The sequence below is a fragment of the Sus scrofa genome, chromosome 6 (assembly GCF_054392235.1).
Source record: "Sus scrofa isolate SSC_HxYL_T2T_F1_AM1 chromosome 6, Sscrofa_HxYL_maternal_Yorkshire_Landrace_v2.0, whole genome shotgun sequence".
NCBI classification, from domain to species: Eukaryota; Metazoa; Chordata; class Mammalia; order Artiodactyla; family Suidae; genus Sus; species Sus scrofa.
In genome coordinates this window covers 103,478,605-103,494,408 of record NC_139388.1, presented here as the reverse complement: position 1 = coordinate 103,494,408, position 15,804 = coordinate 103,478,605, and the positions used below count along the sequence as shown (strand labels likewise).

Sequence of the window (15,804 nt, the reverse complement as noted above, 5' to 3'; positions counted from 1 at the left end):
GTCCAGTGGCCTTTGGACCCATGTCCTGCTATGAGTTTGGGCAACACAGACATCTAGCACAATGGTCTGTACACTTGGACATAATTGTATGTCCCACCATGGTCTTATTCTCAAGCCTGTATCAACTCTGCCATCATCTATGTCAGAACCGCCAACTCAGGCCTTTATGCAACAAGGTGAGAACAAGGCCCAGCCTGGACAGGCCCTAAACTGCCACTCCAGAAAAGGAGACCTAGCTTGCACCCCCAACACCATGATGTCTGGCTGAAACATGAAGGAGGGAGCAAGCATCACCCCAAGGAATTATCTTTAGGGAAGAACCAGGAAAGGAAGCCTGAGGCTCAGGTGTATCACCTGGACTTTTAAAAATTACGCTAAAACACACCGTCTTTGTCAGCTCAGGCACCATAACAAATATACCACAGACAGGGCCCTTAAACCAGACACTTACTTCTCACAGTTCTGGAGGCTGGACGTCCAGGATCAAGGTGGAGCAGACCCGGTGTCCTGTGAGGCTCTTGTCCTCGTCTTCCTGCTGAGCCTCACCTGGTGAAGAGCAGAGAGGCAGCTCACTCTCCTGCTTCTTTCAAGGGCACTAATCGGATCACCAGCTCCTCACCCTCTTCACTTAATTACCTTCCAAAGCCCCATCCCCAAATACCACCTCATCTCATTAGGAATTAGGGTTTCAACATGTAAACTTGCAGTGGGGGTCCTCAAACATTCACTCCTCAAACATAACATAAAGCTCCATGGCACTTTGCGCTTTCCGAGAGGACTTTGCTGACTGCTCTTCCAGGACACAGACAGCTAATTGTGCAGGGCACTCCTTAGCCCTGCAGACTGTGGAGTAGGTAGGATCTCCAGTCTCCAAGAACTAAGGCCCCGAGAGGGCAAGGGTTGCCCAAGGCATGTGCAAAGCTTGGCTTTAAGCCCTGTCTGCCTGCCCTGGGCTGGTCCCTGCTGCTCTGTCACCCTGCCTTTCTGCTACTCCTTGAAGGTGAATCTAATGCCTCTGATCTCTTATAGCCATCAAAGAGCTTAGGGTCTGACCACAAAGTCCTTGGTCTCATCACAACAGTTAGGGAAAGGGAGCCAGGACGGGGATGCTGGCTTTCCCACTCCTGCCAGGGGGCCTGCCAGCACTGGGGTCCCCACCCATCTGCACTTGCCTATGCTATGTGACTCAAGATCTGCAGGATATGAAGAAGGCCCATGCAAAAATATTTTCCATCCCAGGGTTGTTACGAACCTTGAATGCCTCCCAATCCTCCTTCAAGTGCAAACATTTTAATTAATAAAAGGGAAGACATCTGGAGCCATTATCTCCCATTCACACCACAGCCATTTTGCCTCCTGAATTACCCAGCCCAGCACCAAGCCTGCTGAGATGGCCCCAGGCTGACTATTCAGAAAGAAGAGAAAAAAACGAGGGGGGTGAACTGTAGTTTGGAATTCCACCCAAGAGCAGGGGCCCAAATGAGGCACTGTGGTGTACCGTGGCTTCATGGATGGGGTGGAGAAAGCAGAAAGCAGCAAAGAGAAGATTTACCTGCATGAGATGTCGCTGGGCATTAGTATGGGGGGCGTTAAGAAGACGAGCCTTGGAGTCAGGCAGGACAGAGCTGGCCACCAACTGGGGGCCCCAGGGGAAGTTGCTCAAGTTCTCAGGATCTGTGCTCCCACTGACCCGGAACTGGAGATTTCAGCTCCTCCCCTGCAAACCTCCTCCTGGAGCCGCTGTCTGTCCATCGTGCAGGCAGAGCCTCCAGCAGAGAGAGGGTGCGGACAGCTGGTGGGGGAATAGCCCCTCATGAACTTCCGGAAGGCTCCGTCGGGATGCCTGGTGACTGCGCAAGGAGGACAGACATGTGCCTGGCCTCCCCACCTGCCCCAAAGTGGACGTAGGTAGATGGAAGGGCCCACCTCCCAGCGGAAACAGTCGTGACCTCTCACGTGGAAACTACTCTTAGGATTTGTTGGGTTCGGCTTCTGACCAGAACCGGGGGCAGCAGCCGGTCAGCCCGGGAACCTCAGGACGCTGGCAGCACTAAGGGCCGACCCTCCCTGGGAACAGAGCCCCCTTAGGAGTCAGTTGTGACCATTGACTAGTGGACACCTTGTGCTAAACCAAGACAAAGGGACACAGAATCCAGAAGAGAAGGGGTGACTTCAGGGTCTGCAGTGGCCATTCAGGTTGTCACAGGCAAAGCCTGTTAACAACCCTGGGGGAGAAAAATAGGATCTGGCTCATTAAATAAAATCTAACCTCGTTTTCTCTGTGCTGAGCCTACTTCTGCCAGTTCACAGGGCACCACGAGCGGAGGACTTGCGCCGGACTCCTCAGGCCAGGGTCTTGGTGCAAAACGGCTGCTGATGCGTCAGCTCAGGGCCGTGTGCAGAAGCTCCGCCCACCAGGTCTCAGCTCAAGATGGCTGCGGGCCCTGTGATCTGGTGTGTGAGCGGCAGCTGCTCCTCTGCTGAAGAACCTTCCCCCACCACCCTGACCTTGTGGAGGGTGTGTGCACTAGAGTGATCTCATCACAGATAAAGCTTTCCTGTTTCTGACCTGAACTTAAGCAACACCAGGCAGGAGGACCCTTATTGGGTCCGGAGTGGGGAGGGTCAGTCATAAGATCCCAGGTTGAATTTCAGAAGGGACATGGCTCAGGAGAGACCAGGATGTCCTGGAGAAAGAGTGGCCCAACTCCTGCCTTAGAATCCAAGAGCATCCAGGGCCTGTCTGGCAAGCAGGTTCCAAAGGTCTGGGAACCCTCCAGTGTGGGCTCTGGTAAAGGGGGTAGAAGAAACCCCTGCCAGGCAGTGGTCTGGCACACAGGTGGGGGCAGGGTGGCCCCTTTGGTTGGGAACCTGGGCCCACAGTCCATCAGTCCAAGTCGAGAAGTTAATCTGCAGGGAAACCAGACAACAATCTAAGAACCAAAGGGCTCCAGTCACCCAGAAGCCAGACACAGGGAGTAGAAAGGCCAAAGCCACGCTGAGGTCAGAAGGCCAAAGTTTCCCTGGAGAAGAGCAGGACAGACATAGACCAGGAGCGGTTTTGGAATCCACAAGCCAGGGCCCCCACCTGTGGTTCATAGTGGAGCCACACTAGGTGCCTTTTAACTGGGGCGAGTCAAACCTCTTGCATCTGCAGAGCAAGAAAAAACGTTCTGGGCCAGCACCACACCTGCTCACCTGGGGGGCAGGTGTCTTGGGATGAGCAGTGAGTGGGGGCAAGGGCCCTGCTGTTTCACAGACACCTCTGCATCTGGGCAGCACACATCCTGTGCATCATGCCACAGGGGAAGTGATTTTGTTGATATAGACCTAAATTTTTATTTTAAAATGGCCTGTAAAGGCAGACCAACCACTGCATCTGATGCTCAATACCCTTCCTCACCCCAAAGCAGCCCATTCCAACACAGGAGGGGAAACCAGCTGTGATCTACTCCCTCAGAGGTGTCACTCAATGTAATCTTGGGGTGATACAGGGATTTTTCAGGCTAATTTTTAACTGGGTAAGTTTTACCACATGCACTCACAGACAACCTGAAGTCCACTCTACCTTCGGTTCCTGTGATGCGGATCCCAAAGGTAAAAAAACACAGTCATGCTTGCAACAGGGACACTTAAATCTACCTAGAGCCACAAGGAAAATGCAGGGTTTAGGGGAGCGGAGTCCCAAAGCCAGAGAAAAATGGGCACCACCCTTCAACGAAGGAAGGATATTCTTCTTAACGAATGGTATTGGGAAAGCTGGATATTCACATGCAAAAGGAATGAAGTTGGACCCTTACATTATATCAAATAAAAAAAAATAATAATAACCCCAGGAGTTCCTGTCATGGCTCAGCAGAAACAAATCTGAATACCATCCACGAAGGTGTAGATTTGATCCCTGGCCTTGCTCAGTGGGTTAAGGATCTGGTGTTGCCATGAGCTTCAGTGTAGGCTGCAGACGCGGCTCAGATCCCGAGTTGCTGTGGCTGTGGTGTAGCCCAGTGGCTACAGCTCTGATTTGACCCCTAGCCTGGGAACCACCATATGCCGCGGATGAGGCCCTAAAAATACAAAGGGTCGGGAGGGGGGGGTCAAAGACTTAAACAGAAGAACTAGAAGTATTAAACTTTTAGAAGAAGATGTTGGATTTGGCAATGATTTCTTGGATAGGACACCAAAACACTGGCAACAAAAGAAATAATAAATTGGGAGTTCCCATCATGGCTTGGCAGAAGTGAATCTGAGTATCATCCATGGCCTCACTCAGTGGGTTAAGGGTCTGGTGTTGCTGTGAGCTGTGGTGTAGGTCGCAGATATGGCTCGGATATGCCATTCCTATGTCTGTGGCTACAGCTCTTATTTGACCCCTAGCCTGGGAACCTCCGTATGCCACAGGTGCAGCCCTAAAAAGAAAAAAAAAGAAGTAATAAATTGGACTTCATCAAAATTAACAACTTTGTACAGCACAGGACACTATCAACAGAGTGAAAGAGCTCACAGAATGGGAGAACATGTTTGCAAACCATCTATCTGTTAAAGGAGTAATATCCAGAATATATAAAGACCCCCTGCAACTCAAAGACAAACAACAGCAACAAACAACCTGATAAAAACTGGCCAAAGGACTTGTATGGCCATTTCTCCAAAGATATACAGATGGCCCATAAATACATGAAAAGTTGTTTCACACGATGAATCATCAGGGAAATGCAAATCAAGACCACAAATGAGATGTTCCTTCACACACACCAGGATGACCATCATAAAAAAGCAGATGAGGGGACAGGGAAAAGTAAGTGTGGGCTAGAAGGGGGGGAAGTTGGAACCCTGGTGCTTTCCTGGTGGGAATGTAACATGCAGCCCCTGTGGAAAACAGTGTAGCAGGTCCTACATATATTAAACACATCATTACCATCCGATCCAGTAATTCCACTTCTGGTTTATACTTGAAAGAATTGAAAGCAGGGACTCAAAAAGATATTTGTACACCCACATACACAGCAGCATTGTTCACAATAGCCAAAAGTTGGAAACAACCTAAGTGAGGGGGGATGAATGGATAAACAAAATGTGTGTAAACACACAACGCAGTACCCAGGTGTAAGAGGGCAGGCCATTCTGACACGCACTACAGCAGGGATGAACCGTGAGGACAATGTGCTGAGGAAATCAGCCGGACACAAAAGAACAAATATCATAGGAATCTGCTTAAATGAGGTGCCTAAAGTATCAGAATCGTAGAGACAGAATGTCGGATCGAGGTTACCAGGGGCTGGGGAGGGGGAGCAGGTATTTAAAGGAGACAGAGTTTGGAAAGATAAAGAAGTTGTGGGGGTGGACGGGGGTGATGGTTGTGAAATAATGTGAATGTGTAACTGAATAGGGCCCTGGGGGGCTCCTGGGCACAAGGGCCTTTCTGTGTCCCCCATTTCTTTCTTTTAGGAAAGGGGCCTCCTTCAGCCTCCCTGGCCAGCTCTGAGTCCCTAGGGGCAGGTTCAGACAGTTGCTGATCAGGGAAGGGAGGGGATCCAGAGACAAGGGAGCAAGAGTCAAGCAGCAATAGTGCAACCTTGGGGCAGGATCCTGGTTCCCTCTCAAGGGATACACGTGATGACATAGGCATCTTGCACACCTAAGAGAAGAGTCAAATTCTTCATGCGTCTTTTAGAAATGAATACTTTAATATTAAACAGCTTGGAGCCCTTCCTTGTGCGTCTCCCTCATTTAATTGCACCCTAAACTCAATCACCTGTAAGCTAAAGATTAGGCACCCTGAGCACAGGTGCCTGTGGGTTAAAGATCATTAGCACATGATCTTTTTCAGGAACTTTCCTAGTTTGTCCTCATCTCTAATCAATCTGCCCATTTCACCAAGTACTATTATTCTGGGCAATAACCCAGAAGACCACCACTAGGATCATGCCGAGATCTCCAGCCAGCTTCGATGATGAAGATTCCCCCAAAGAAAGAAAAATGCTTGTCTGCGCCAACCCTGATTCTTATCTGAAACCCTGTTTTTCTCCTTTTATTGTATTATTTTTTGCTTTTTTTTTTGGCTGCAGGTGCAGCATGTGGAGGTTCCCAGGCTAGGGGTCAAATTGGAGCTACAGCTGCCAGCCTATACCACAGCCACAGCCACAGCAACGCCAGATCTAAGCTATGTCCACAACCTACAACACAGCTCATAGCAGTGCCAGATCCTTAACCCACTGAGCAAGGCCAGCAACAGAACCTGAATCCTCATGGATACTAGCCGGGTTTGTTACCACTGAGCCACAGGGGAAACTCCCACTGTTTTTCTCCTTTTTACTATAAAAGTCTCTGCAGTTCTTCCCAATGGAGGGCACAGTCTTGAAGGCATTGGCCTGCTGTGGCCTCCTTTGCCTGGCAAAGCAATAAAAGTGATTTTTTTCTCCTTCATCCAAAACTCTGCCTCTGCATTTCTATTCAGCCCCTGTGGACAGAGGCCAAGTTTCAGCAACAAACGTATTTAATGCCATTGAACTATACACTTAAAAGGGGTTAAAACAGTACACTTTATGTTAATATCTACTTTACCACAATAATTAAAAATAATTTCTAGTCTGTAACCAACAGGCCTCCCCCAGCCCCAGGAACCTCTGACCTCTAATCCCCGGGCCTATAGCAAGGGCTGTGCAGAAGCCCCAGGGCCGGGCCTGGAGGTAACAGGCACACTCTCATCCAATAGGAGCAGGGAGGGCAGAGGCTGCAGAGAAGGTGAGACTTTACTCCTGACTCCGACTTTGCCAGAGATACACCTGCTCCTCCTACAGCTCCCTTTGTACCAGCCTTGTCCTCCCAAAGCCCTCAGCTGCTTGCCCACATCTGCTGATGTCAAATTGTCAGCCCCAATTCTGCCCCACTCTTCGTCCTCCATGCACTTCTGAGGTCTCTGCTCCCGACACAGGCTTGTGCTGCAGGATCCTCACAGCCTGGACCATGACTTGGGAAGGCAGTCAGTCCCTGCTCCTGCCTCAGCTCTGGTCTCATCTGCCACCAGGGAGGGGCTGGGGCTGGATCCAAGCTGTCGGTGGATGGTGCTAATGGCTTCTGGTCTTTTAGGGGCAGAAGGGTTCCATCCTGTCCAAGGTAGCCACAAATTGCTCATCAGCCCCACTAGGTGCAGATTCTGGGAACGCACTTCGCAGTTCACTGAGCACTGCGGACAGGGCACAGTGTAGAGAAAGCTGCTCTCTGGGCCTCTGACTGCTTTGTCCTGGGCCCTGGTCCTCCTCCTCCCTGGTCCAAAGGAGACAATGACTCACAGACAGTTGCCCATGAAGTGGCTTTCTTGCCTATTCCTCCAGCTGAACTGCCTGTCGAAACAGTCATCCCTCTGTACCCAGACCTCTCAGGGCACCCTTTTAGTAGTGACCTCCAGCCTGAGACCACAGTTTCACTCCAGAGCACCTCATATTATCCAGGCAGCAAGATCCTACTGACCGCATTGTGTTTATTTAGACCTATCTTTTCACATCTGTGATGTATGCAAATCTTATCTCTAGTGCTCTCAAAATCCAAGATTCTCAAAGCAAATGTGTGCAAAGCCTGGAATTTCCGTACCCTCTGGGCAGTAACTTTTGGGAACCATAACAGAATAGAAGGAGAGAAAGGCTGGATTCTATCTGCATCTCAAAACTAACAGCTGAATAAACCCTGACTTGCCATTGTGATGTGCTACCAGGTTTGAATCAGGCTGGCACATGCCCCACTCTTAGGTGTAACAATGGGGCTTTGAATGGTTTGATTGTAGTCCCAGGATTAAAGCTGAGCTGAGTTAACTTGGCGTTGAGTTAAGGCATGCCCACAATAAAGACACTGCTCTTCTTCACTGAAACTAAAGCATAAGAGTTCTTTTTGCTCAGGGTGAGTCCTATCTTCAGATCTACAGCTAAAAAGGAAACAAACCCTTCTGTTGGATCTTTTAGCAGCCTCATCTCTATTATAAGTGACGTTCCCACCTCTAGAAAGTCAGCATTAAAATGATATCATTGAAATTTGCCATACGTAGTACAAATATTTTTTCCAAAATGATCTCGACTATGAGCAGAGTAATTAGCAACAACCCCAGTCTTCCTAATACCAACTAAAAACATTTTGAATAGTTTTCTCACTCTTCCTTCCCGGGGTCTTTCACCCGTTGTATCTGAAATGCATTGAATTTTTAAAATCTGAACTCCACGATTCAGGCAAACCTGGATTCATACCCAGTTCTGGAAGTGACTGTGGGTGTGGCAGTTATAACATGTATCATCAGTAATTATTATTTTATTATCTTATTATTATTTTTAATAGTTATTTCCCCAATACAATTTTTTGTACTGTACAGCATGGTGACCCAGTTACACACACATGGACACATTCTATTTTCGCACATTATCATGCTCCATCATAAGTGCCTAGACATAGTTCCCAGTGCTACGCAGCAGGATCTCGATATCATCAGTAATTTATTCTCTTCTGGAGCACTTGTCAATGAGCAGTTCTTGCTTTCCTGGCTGATGGAGAATCCCTCCCGTGCTCAGAGCTTTGACACAGGTGTTTCAGTTACCTGGGAGTTTCAGATGTCTCCAGGTAAGTCTTAGCTATTTCATAAGTAATCAGCTGGAAGTAGACCCCATAGTAAAGCTCTTCCCCTGCCCTGGTCTAATAGGTTCTAACCAATTACATTTACACTTTCAAGGGAATTATTTTTTATTTTAGAAAGTGCCCTTTGACTGATGCCGCCTCCTTCTTCTGCCATTCCTGGTGCTGCTCTGTGCTTGTCTGGTGCCAACCTTTATGTGAAGCGGCCACTGAGGAGACTCCAGGGCCACCATGCCTGATGAAAAGCCCAAGGAGGGACCCAAGACCGAGGACCTTGATTATGTCCATGCGAAGGCAGCAGGATGCTTCCCGGCTGCAGTTTAAGACTCAGAGGCATAACCACTTTTAATGAAAGCCTATTGTGAACAACAGAGGTTGTCAGTGAGGCAGGTCAGATTCTAACTTGGTGGGCAGCTGACCAGTGAGACAGATACACCTGCAGAGTTGAAAATGGAGAAGGAAGATACAGTTGTTACGTCCCAGCTGCAGACAAGAGGGGTGTACTAAAGAGGGGACCTGCTACTTTACTCCGGAACCAAGAAATCTTTCTCAGAAAAGCACAGTTCGGTTCCACCGCATCCTGACTGCTACAGTATAGTTTTCTCTAGTCTCTCATTTTCCCCTTTCCCACTCCTTTGTTGTACATTAAGTAATGGGGGTTTGTGCACAAGCAAATTGATTTTTTTAAAAACTAAATGGCTAAGGGTATGTTTTGATCGATATCAAAGGAGATGGGATGGGAGAAAAATACTGTTCCTGTGAAAAAAGCCCCTTTCTCCATTATTGGCTTATTTAGCTCTTATTGTTATATGCCAGTAAGTCCTTCACTTTCACTAACAAAAAAAAGAACACCGGAAAAATTATTGCATACCTTTTGATTGGAGGTGGGTTTTTGTTGTTCTTTTCTTTTGGCCTTGACAATGGCATGCAGAAGTTTCCAGGTCAGGGACTGAATCCATGCCACAGCAGCCACCCAAGCCACAGCAGTGACAACACTGGATCCTTAACCCACTGAGACACACAGGAATTCCCAATTGGAGAATTTTAATGCTTTTCATTTTCACTGTAAAACCTGGAAAAATTTCATAACTTTTTTGGATGTAGCTGTTACAGGTAGGGCAATGTGTCTTTAAGTAAGGATAAATTACTCTAAAATAAATGAGTCCTAGATAGTTTTCCCCTTCAAGTTAAGCATTATGTCTAAATAAACTTCTCAGGTTTTGTTTTGTTTTTTTTAATGGCCACACCCACGGCATATGAAAATTCCCAGGCCACGGATTGAGTTGGAGCTGCAGCTGTGACCTACACCACAGCTGCAGCAACACCAGATCATTTACCCCATTGCACCAGGCCAGGGATCAAACCTTTGTCTCTGCAGTGACTCAAGACACTGCAGGCAGGTTCTTAATACACTGTGCCACAGTGGGAACTCCTTTTTTTTTTTAATGCTTTTTTATTTCTGTTTCTCGGCTCAAGGGCAATTAACAGGAAAATGAAAAGTTGCTCTCTATGCTTTCTTCAGCTCTCTGTTAAATAACCTTATTTTACAGAAAACCAAGGCAGAAATCCTTCCCCAGATGCTCTTCTTGGGAAGAATTCTACCCCTCGGGCTACTTTTGAACATGCTTTTGGCAAAAAGATTCTCAGTCACAGAATATGTGAATTTCAAGTTTCTTCTTTGTTGGGAATAATTAGAAAAAGCGTGAAATGGAATTCAGAATAGAAAAGAAAGATGATGTGAAAGAAGAGCAGTAGGAACTCTACCCAGAAGCCTTAGGAGGAAGGAAGGGAGCTGGGAAAGCCCTTGTACCCCTGACGAGTGCCTGCTTGGGGAGGAGGTGGCCTTGGGGGGCGGGAGTGGTCTCTGGTGCCCACAGTTTATGCCTGAACTGCATCACAGTCATCAAAATTAGGGTCAAACCAAAGTGGGCTTCTCTCTTCTTTAATAAAAATTTCAAGTGCACTAAATAGAATTAAGTATTTGTCATAATGAACAAATACAATGAAACTGCATGTGACCCCATTACCTGGATTCAAGGATCATCAATCTATGGCCAAGTTTGTATCTTCTAAAAACTTACTAGTCACCCACCCCCAAACCAGATCATTTGGAAGCAAATCTCAGACATAATATAATGTTATGTCATTATAATATGTCAATAATATATCTGTTATTACATTATTTCACCCATAAACCTTTTTTTTTTTTTTTGACTGCATATATGGCATGTAAAAATTCCCCAGGCCAGGGATCAAACCCACCACACGCAGTGACCTGAGCTGCTGCAGTGACAATACCATATCTTTAACCTTCTGTACCACAAAAGACTCCAAAATTGTTTCTTTTTTTTTTTTTTGTCTTTTTGCCATTTCTTGGGCCGCTCCCTCAGCACATGGAGGTTCCCAGGCTAGGGGTCTAATTGGAGCTGTAGCCACTGGCCCAGGCCAGAGACACAGCAACGCGGGATCCAGGCCGCCTCTGCGACCTACACCACAGCTCACGGCAACACGGGATCGGGATCGTTAACCCACTGAGCAAGGGTAGGGATCGAACCCACAACCTCATGGTTCCTAGTTGTATTCATTAACCACTGCGCCACAACGGGAACTCCCAAAACTGTTTCTTTGTTTTTGTTTTTTAATTTTCAATGGCCACACCCGCAGCACATGGAGGTTCCCAGTCTAGGGATCAAATGGGAGCTGCAGCTGCCGGCTTACACTACAGCCACAGCAACACCAGATCCAAGCCACATCTGTGACCTATACAACAGCTGCAGTAATGCCAGATCCTTAAGCCACTAAATGAGGCCAGGGATTGAACCTGCATCTTCATGGAGACGGTCAGGTCTTTAACCCACTAAACCACAATGGGAACTCCAAAAAACTTTTTTTTAATTGAGAAATTTATCAGTATTTCCTCATGAAGTAGTAAGTAGAATTACAGAAAAAAATATACAGCCTAAACCAGTCGAAATGGTCTTAAAATTTTTGTGACAATTATACATTTATAGTCCAATTAAAAATGAGCAGTTTTAATAATTAAATCACTTCAAATTTTTTGTTCAATAATATATCTGAAATTAAACAGATTTGAGGAAAACTAGAATAATGCCACTTTATCCTTCTCAAAAAAATGGTGATTCTAGTAAAGCAGTGCTTTGGTTCTGGAAAATTCCACAAATCTTCTCTACCCAGTGTGAAGGAAAAGTCTGAGGATGAAAATGGCAGCTTTGACAAGCAAAGAATTAAGATTCTGACCTGGAGGGAGGTGACTGGCTGACTCAGACCTTAGTCAGGAGCAGAGGGGGGCCACAGATCCCGCTGGGAGGAAGTGAGATTCAGCCCCAGGTCAAGAGGGCCAGGAGGTGAGGCGCTCTGAGAAAAGCACGTGGCCAGTTCATGCCACCACTGACCGTTAAGAAGGCCACAGCTCCCACTGCGTCAGAGGTGAGCTGGAGCTGCAGTTCTGGGCTGTTTCCAAAGTAGTGAAAATTGCCCATGAGTCTGCACAACTTCTTACAAAAGACCAACATGTGGAGCACAATTGTGGGAGTTCCCCTCCTTGCTGACACATCAAGTGAGCATTTCATTGGAAACAAGTCCTACTCTGAGCTCCTAACTGGCTCACAAGCCAGACCAAGATGATACTGGCTACTCATCTGATGGCTAAGCTGCTGTTTGACCACTAATGGGCATTTGATGGTTTTTTTATTTTTTATTTTTAAAATGTTGGGAGTTCTCGTTGTGGCTCAGTGGTAATGAATGACTAGCATCCATGAGAATGCTGGCTCGATCCCTGGCCTTGCTCAGTGGGCCAAGGATCCAGTGTTGCTGTGAGCTGTGGTGTAGGTCGCAGACAAGGCTCCCAGATCCCGAGTTGCTGTGGCTGTGGCATAGGCTGGCACCTACAGCTCCAATTCGACCCCTAGCCTGGGAACTTCTATATGCCTCAGGTGTGGCCCTAAAAAGACAAAAAAAGAAAAAAAAATCATTGTAGTTGCTTTACAATGCTGGGTTAACTTCGGGTGTACAGCAAAGTGACTCAGTTATACATATACATATATCCATTCTTTTTCAGATTATTTTCCCATATAGATTATTACAAAATATTGAGTAGAGTTCGCTGTGCTATACAGGCCATTTGGTCTTAAATCTGGTTCCAAAAGAATGTTCTATAGAAGTTTAAGAAATTTCCTAGTAATACAATTTGAAGTCTTACCTTATAAAAGTACAATAATTAAAACCATGTACTATGAACACATGAAAAACAACAGTCCAGTGGAACACACTGAGAAGTTTAGATGTAGATCTACATACATACAGGAATTTAGTAAGTGATAAAGTTGGCATTTCAATTCAAAAAGGAAAAATAGTTTTTTCAGTAAGTGGTTTGCAGATAACTTATCTAGGAAAAAAAAACTAAAGTTGAATCTGTATCCTATAAGCTAGAATAAGTTTCAGATGGATCAAAATACATGTTGGAACAACACTGTAATTCAACTATACTTCAATAAAATGTATTTATTTTTTAATTGAAGTATAGTTGATTTATAATGCTGTGCCAGTTTGTGCTGTATGGCAAAATGACCCAGGCATACAATATATATTCTTTTTCTCATATACTTCAATACAATTTTTAAAAATAAAAAATTTTTGATATTGGATGTCAATTACATCTCAAATGGAAAAAAATACATTTGGGGGGGGGGAATAGAATCATTCAGGTACCAGAGGAAATCACGGCAATGTGTTTTTATAATAATATCCCTCAGAAAAGGGAAGAACCTTCTACATACAATACAAAATCTAGAATCTGTACTCTGTGTAAGCAGTGGCCTGTCTCCGGTTCCTGGGAGGTAACCTTTCATACTCGGAACTTCCCAGGTGATAAGACTGTCATTCCGGTGGACCCGAAGAGTTTGTACTGAGGGGTGGACTCACACAGGGGCTGGCTAGGACAGGAGGACCAGCCGGTGATTAGACAGGGGGCTTTGGGTCACAAGGTTTCAGCCCAACCTTGGGGAAGGGAGGGAGAGCTGGAGGCTGAGTTCTGTCCAGTGGCCCATGACTGGGTTACTCGCACCTACACGATGAAGCCCTGTGGGAACTGTGTGAGCGCCCGTGCTGCCAATCTCCTCTCCTTGTGACGTGTCACTGTGCCAGGAGGCTGATGTGTCTTGATCTCACCCAGAAAAGATGCCAGAGGTTTCACATGGGGTTTCCCAGACTTTGCCTCACTGTCTGCTCTTAGCTGGTTCTGCCTTGTACCCTTGTTGCTCTAATAAATCTGAAATTTAAACAAACAAAAATGGGGCATTCCTGTTGTGGCTCAGTGGGTTAAGGATCTGACATAATGTCAGTGGGGATGCGGGTTTGATCCCTGGCCCCTGCCTCAGTGCTGTAAGCTGTGGCAAGGTCACAGATGGGGCTCAAATCCCACATTGCTGTGGCTGTGGTATAGACCAGCAGCTGCAGCTCTGATTAGACCGCTAGCCTGGGAACTTCCATGCCTCAGGTGTGGCTATTAAAAAAAAAAACAAAAAAAAACTGCATAGCACTTTCCTGAGTTCTGTGAGATGTTCTGGCAAATTATTGAACTTGAGTGGGGTGCGGGAACCCCAAATTGTAGCTCATTGGCCAGAAGGATGAAGGGCCTGGGGAGCCCTGAGCCTGAGGCTGGAATCTGAGTGAGGCAGCCTGGAGGAGGACGGTCCCCTCACCTGTGCGGTCTGGCCTAACTCTCTAGTCACTTGGCTTCAGGAGTCACAGCACCATTAATAAGGACACTAATAACGAGTTACGTTAAACTCAAAAATGTCCTACATGGCCCCCTCAGAAGAATGTCAAAAGACCAACACAAACAGGGGAAATGTTTGCCACTCATATTATGGGAAATGACTACATTTTCCAACAAATAAGGAAAGTCTACAGTACCAAAAAAGCCCATTACAGAAAGAAGCATAACCAAAAAATGAAATACAAAAATACTTCACACTTATAAAAGATATTTAACATCACTCACAATAAGAGAAAGGCAAGATGATACTTCCCAAAATGTGATTTTTTTTTTAACCTACCAGATTGGGAAAGATCAAAAGTTTGGATCATGAGGAGTTCCCTTGTGGCTCAGTAGGTTAAGGATTTGGCATTGTCACTGATGTGACTCAGTTTACTGCTGTGGTGCAGGTGGTGAACTTCCTCAGGTTGCCGTGCAGAGGGAAAAAAAAAATCACACACACATACAAAAGTAAATAACAAAAAATAAAAATCTTTAAAAAAATTTTTGGATAATGACCAGCTCATGGGAGAAGCTGAGCTCCTTCTCTCATTCTCTCAGATTCTCACAGATGGATGTGTCCATCCGTGAAAGCTCCAGGAGAGCGATTTGTCAATGACTACAGAAATTTTACTGCACTTGACCTCCACCCCAGTTATACTATTTCTGGAAATTGATTGCATGGATGTATTTTTCCATGCATAAAATTACTTATGCAGGAGCTTATTTATTTATTTATGACTATTACGCCTAATAGCAAAATATTGGAAATGGTCTGTTCATCAATAAGAAAGAGGTCAAATAAATTATGTAACATCCATACCACAAAAATATTCTGGATAGCCATGGAGTTCCTGTCATGGCGCAGCGGAAATGAATCCGACTAGTAACCACGAGGTTGTGGTTCAATCCCTGGCCTCGCTCAGTGGGTTAAGGATCTGGCATTGCCATGAGCTGTGTGTAGGTCACAGATGCAGCTTAGATCTGGCGTTGCTGTGACTGTGGTGTAGACGGTAGCTGTAGCTCCAATTAGACCCCTAGCCTGAGAACCTCCATATGTCACAAGTGCAGCCTAAAAACCAAAAAAAAAAAAAAAAAAAAAAAATTTCTGGATATCCACACAATAAAATAAAGTAGGAAGGCTTTACATGCTTCTCTAAAATACAGTAAGTCAAGTGTTTCCCTGCTAGCCTAGTGGTTAAGGATTTGGCATCTTCACTGCAGTGGCTCAGATTCAGTCCCTGACCCAGGAACTTCCACAGGCCATGGGCTTGGCCAAAAAAAAAAAAAAAAAAAAGTTCTTGAAACTAAACACCACATAATTTTGCAAAAGAGAACTTAAAAAAATAATGAAATACGGTATGTGAAAAAGAGGATGCAGCAAAGCAGGCAGTTTGTGAAAGGAGGGCCTTCCTTCA

The 15,804-nt window shown here is 45.9% G+C and overlaps 1 long non-coding RNA gene across 5 annotated transcripts in view; it reads right to left on the bottom strand.

Moving 5' to 3' along the window:
* Positions 1 to 2,372, bottom strand: part of LOC102159707 (uncharacterized) — a 53,198-nt gene extending 50,826 nt beyond the window's left edge. For 4 of the 5 annotated variants that reach the window (XR_014807586.1, XR_014807585.1, XR_014807584.1 and 1 more), the window contains exons 1-2: positions 2,270 to 2,372; positions 452 to 546 (exon numbers count right to left, since the gene is read on the bottom strand). This is a non-coding gene — a long non-coding RNA (uncharacterized LOC102159707). Of the gene's footprint in view, positions 1 to 451; positions 547 to 1,552; positions 2,111 to 2,269 lie in introns of those variants that run through there. The other variant, XR_014807588.1, reaches the window with a different exon arrangement.
* Positions 2,373 to 15,804: the final 13,432 nt, after the last annotated feature.